The sequence below is a fragment of the Pangasianodon hypophthalmus genome, chromosome 12, assembly GCF_027358585.1.
Source record: "Pangasianodon hypophthalmus isolate fPanHyp1 chromosome 12, fPanHyp1.pri, whole genome shotgun sequence".
Classification (NCBI taxonomy): Eukaryota; Metazoa; Chordata; class Actinopteri; order Siluriformes; family Pangasiidae; genus Pangasianodon; species Pangasianodon hypophthalmus.
The window spans coordinates 7,937,587-7,943,586 of NC_069721.1; positions in this window are offsets into that span (position 1 = coordinate 7,937,587).

Sequence of the window (6,000 nt, forward strand, 5' to 3'; positions counted from 1 at the left end):
AAAGAAAGCTTTTCTTTGTTAAATAAACTTTCAGAATCTGTTTAATATTAGCCTTAGACTATGCAGAGCATCCATCATACATGTTCGTGTGAATTAGCCATTACTATAGCAACAATAATGGATTAGAAAGAGCGGATTAATATAAACCTTGCAGCTGGCACTACTGTCAGAGCTGCTGTCATAGAAAATTAATCAATTCGACCAATCAGAATTGAGAATTCAATAGTGCATGCGGTATAAAATGCAATAATGTCACTGGGAATTAATAAGAAAATTAATCTGGAAAAGATGGTTAGCACCTGTGAGGAAGTTTGTTTCCTTTTCTTTTTCAGCACAGCCACATCGCACGTAAATCAGAGGAAAGGAGAGACAGCTTCTGACAGTGTCAATGGAGAAATAAAATATATTTAGGACAGCTGAATGACTCAAGGAGAAAATATTGCTGGGATGGATTAATGTGCAAAAAGTTAGCATTGCATTGAGCTTAAATAGAATTAGGTCTACTACAATTGCCCGTATTGCAACATCTATAAAGATGTCAGTGATTGGGAGGATCGTTACAAGCGTAAATTGCCTGCCAGGGATATGAGAATAGGCACTGGGCCATTTATTACCCCTAGGCCTGCTACAGAGTGATCGAGTTGTGCCTGCTTTGCTTGAGAAAAGCATCAGTACTTCTCTCTTATAGACGGGGCTAAATTCACTGCTTTTGCTAAGCGGAGAAGACAGTTGATATTCTCTGCAGTATATAATGAATAACTAAAGTGGAAAATTATATCAATATCAGTCTAATGATAGACCTGCTTTTAGAGTTTGAAGAATCTCTCATCTGTTTGCCATTTGCAGATCAAAATTAAAGGATGGCTCTAAAACGATCATATTTTTTGTTACCACTGAAAAATCATTCATCATGTCTTTATGTGATAGTTCTAAATTGGACGTATACCGTATACGGCTGAGCAGTGCTTAACTTTGTGGAAAAGCGGAACACACCAACAATCTTCCACAAAATGCAAAATGAGGCAATAAAGCGTGTAATAAAATCAGTAATACCCCGATGTGGAAGTTTATCCTGTAATCATGTTTTGGCCTCAGACTTCTATTTCTCACCAATTAAAACAGTTAAAGAGAACTCAGCCAGCTGCATCATATTTCTCAGTGCAAATGATGGGAATTCAGCCTGTTCTCTGGTGACAGCAAATCTAATAAATAGCACCGTCCTTTTTTTTCACAATAATAGGACGCAGGTGCTGGCTAACTGTTGTATTAATCTTATATGATGTGATCTCTAATAGAAGTTGAATTAAAAAAAACACACACACACAGAAAATAAAAAACAAATCCGGAGTAGGAAGTGATTTCACAAGAAATGTGTTAAAAAAGTTGAAATAGCCTTAATACTTAATATTTATGCTTCGAAACATTAAAGTCACACATATACATGTATTCTTAAGTAAACTGCACATGTGTGCAGGAGTCGTTTAAGTAATTCCTGTCACACACACACTCCAAGGTGCGGCTTGAAGGTTCTTGTTTGTATCTAGTTTGTTATTTGAAACAACTGATCAGCATTCAATTTAAGCGATATTAGCAGTGCGGGACTCACGTTGACTAATTTACTCCTACTCTGATGTACAAACATTAGCAACCATCCTTTTTTTCTTCCCTTGTTTTTAGGTTGGACGTGGTAATGCCTCTGCCTCCCACTCGATTGTGGCTAAATGAAAGACTTTGGTGGCTATATTTCCCCCCAGTTCCTCCCACTCTCCCCTAACAGCATTAGCTGTACTTTAGGGCCGATATTGTTTCCTATCAATTCTATTCAGGAGAAATGTGAGCTCGCGAGCGTCATTATGAAGCAGTTAATGAAATCATACAAGGTGTTTATGCATGCCGGATCTCGGAACGGCGTAATCTTGCGGCTTATTAAAAGTGAACTTACCTCCAGTCTTGTCTGTAGAGGGCTGATTAGCTTCAGATGCTCGCGAATCAAATGACAGGCTCTAAGACTCAGGGTCAAAGGTCACTGTTTGATTATCACTCATGCGTCAGTTTAATTGTCGGACTAATACATGCACGAGCAGGTATCCGTGTCTCTGGGGCGAAGGCCGCAAACTGAAGCACAGAGCCTGAACAGACATATGGTAATGCAATTTGGGAATATAGTAAAGATAATAGTGATGAGTGAGTGGGTGAGCTTTTGTTTTTCTGATAAACACACCCACACCTGACCGACTTTTAAAGAACTTAAGTTTTACAGATAAACTTTTATAGTCTGCTTTCCCTCACTCTTATTTGCATCATCTGATCTAATTTTTTCAGCTTTTGAACTGCAATTAAAGTCACATTTGTCCAAGAGTACAAGTCAATGCCACATTTGTTTCTACAATAGATTTTGGTTACTAAAGAAATTCACATCTTCCTACACCTATACGCTCTTAGAAAAAAGAAGCCTTCAGGAGTTCATCAAGTGGATAGTTAAGAGTTCTTATCTTCCAAAGATAGATAGATAGATAGATAGATAGTTGAAGTATGCTACTTAGAACCATTAAGGGTTTCCTCAGAGGGACAACAAAATAACCCTTAAGGCTTCTAGATTTAACTTACAGTGTGTGTAGAATGTGCAGTAAGTCCTGGGGAACATTTTGTTTTAAATGTTTATTTTATGTGTTCTGCATTAGTGTGTCAATACTAAAGAGCAAAGTTTCAATGTCCAAAAATTGATTTTATAAAAAAAAAGTAAATATATGCCATTAAATAAAGATGGCATAGACCAAGTAATAGACCACTTTTCATCTATCAATCTATCAATCTATCAAAGATGTATCAATCTATCAAGATGTATCTATCAATCTATCAAGATGTATCTATCAATCTATCAATCTATCTATCTATCTATGTATCTATCTATCTCCACAAATGTTGGAAAGACATGACAAAATCAAACAGTAGGACATATTGATTAGAAGAAAAAATATATTGCTTCCTAGCTACTAGTGGTGTAACACTATGAAAAATTTGTCAGAAATATCTCTAGTTAAAGTATTGCAAAGTCACCAATAATTAGGCAGCTAATAAATAAATAATCAATTAATCAAATATCCAGTATCAGTTGTTGATGATATCTGATATCTATATATTCAAATACGTGCATATTACTGTGTACTGCTCTTCATAGTAATTAATTGGATATACAGAAACGTTTCATTTCATTATTATGAAAGCATCTTTGCTTCACTTTTTGTCTTTACTTTTCACACAGCACTTTAATCCCATAAGCTGTAAAGTTAATGTTGTTAATATTTACATCCAGCTTTACACCATTTTGTAAAGGTCTTCAAAACTGTATTGAAACTATTTATATTGAGCTATTACACTCATTTTTACATTTAAAACTCTATTTCATTCTGCTCAGCCCTGCCAAAAGCAAATGTACATCGACTGAGAAATACCCTTAGCTTTCAATCTATGAGTGTGTGTGTGTGTGTGTGTGTGTGTGTGCCTAGGTGTGATATGTTTTACCATGCTGTTTCCTCTTGATCTTTTAGATGACCCACATACTTCATGGACATCTCTTTTACACTAACTGTGATTGTTTTCTATTTCTGTTATTATTATTACATTATTTTATTAAATTAATTAACAACAATAACTAACTAGTAATAGACAATATTAACAGAAATATGTGTGTGTCTTTGTCTATCTAGAAGTGTGTCTACATGGCAAAATAGAACACACCTAGATACACACTGATACACAATTGTTGATTGTTGACAAAAGAGAACACACCTAGATACACGATGATACACAATTGTTGATATTATTGTCTACTACTAGTGTTAATACTGCAATTTAGCATCTTGGAAGGCTTTGAGTGCTTGTGATTATTAGCACTCCTGACACAGAGCACTTTTTCCACTCTCTCTCTCTCTCTCTCTCTCTCTCTATCTCTGTTTTTCCTACAATCATTTTCTTCTTGCTCTTATTCCTGGGTAGTTTATGGAAGCAATTTTGTGGCTCTTGTATGACATTTGGCTCCTAAACATGGATCTATATATGGATTAGATTTGGATAAAGGTTCAGCCAAATGAAAAGCGTACGTGTCACTGTAATTTATATTTGAGAAATAATTTGATAATTCTGATATTTATAGAATTATATTAGAAATACATTAAAGTAGATGTTGGAATCATATTATAAACATAGCTCTGTTTATTCAACTGTCTTCAAGAGGAGTTTTTCAGCTTGCATTTGACAAACACACTCAAAAACACCAGCAGGGGCCAAGCACACTTCAGCGGTAATACTTCACAGGGAATTTCGAAGAGGATGAATGGGGTTTACAGGAATTTAAAATTTTACAGCAAATTACTTGGGCAAGGCTTTGACAACTCTGCAATTGCACGACGATATCTGTTGAATTTTTTTTTATCATTTAACATGCTTCACAATTTCTTTATAAAATGTAAATTTTGTTTATCATTTAACATGCGTCACTATTTCTTTACAAAAACATGCTTTACAGCCAACAACTTCTCATAAGAGGTTCTCATAAAAGGGGCAGAACTATGTTAAATGAAAAAAACAACTATTTCTAGCATTTGCTGAATGTGTGTAACATGAACCATTTTTAAATGAAGTTAAATTAGCACCTGAAATGTATATTCGATGCATATAAAGAGAAAATGTCTTCTGTTCTGTTATCTCAGCAGCAGATCAAACATTCAGGGTGCTGTTTCTGATCAGCCAACATAATTAGGCATCAGAAAAATTCCAACTGAACACAGACTGATGGTCCACTGCAAGACTTCTGAGCAACAGCAGTGGGAGGCCAGTCAGTGTGGGGATTTCCTCAAGTCCTCAAGGCACCTCAATAATACACACACACACACACACACACACACACACACACACTCTCTCTCTCTCTCTCTCTCTCTCTCACTTTCACTTGCTTTCTCTGTCACTTTCCCCTAATCTACATCTATCTATCTATCTATCTATCTATCTATCTCCACAAAAGATGGAAAGACATGACAAAATCAAATAGTAGGACATATCAGTTAGAAGAAAAAATATATAGCTTCCTAGCTACTAGTGGTGTAACACTATGAAAAATTTGTCAGGAACATATTTAGTTAAAGTATTGCAAAGTCACCAATTATTAGTCAGCTGGTCTATAAATAATCAATTAATCAAGCATTCAGTATCAGTTGATATTGATATCTGACATATATTCAAATATCTGCATGCAGCAATGTATTAATATACACTGAAATTTTCAGAACAGACTGAATACCACACACAAAAATTACCTAGTGGAATTGCTGGTGCGTTATTTTCGGTGTGCCTACTCACTTTCCCTCTAGCTGAGATGCTCTGCATATCATGTAGTCAAAGCAGCTTCATGCTCTTCACCACGCAACCTGTTCAAATCTTATTTCGGTGTATTTTCTCATGAACGACATTACCTGGAAATATTTGAACAAAGAATAAAAATTATTTAATTGTTTACAGATGAGTGCAAAAGTCTGCACCCCATGGTTTTCTTAAATGTAAAAAAAGATACAAAAAATTTTACAATTTTACAATCTGTACACATAGAAATTGTGGGACAAGAAGGTTGGAGGCATGTATAGTGGCAAAACATGCCTTTTACATTATAAAACATGCATACATTATTTGAGAATATTACAATCACATTCAGAGCTTTTCACTATAAAATGTAACCTTTATCAACTCTATTTGAACATTTTTTAACTTAATATTGAAGGAACATCTGTGAAACCTATGACACTAAAATATATAGTACCATATATAACATGCTAAAAAATGTTATTCTTTTTTCTAATCTTCTCCATTTGACACGTTTGACAGGAGTGTGATGATATACTGTACCAGTGTGCTGGTATACAAAGATTTCTCAAATAGTATTATTGTTAATGTTACACTAAGGCTGACAAAAAAAAAAAAAAAACCCAGAGACAACTTCTCCATTGTTAT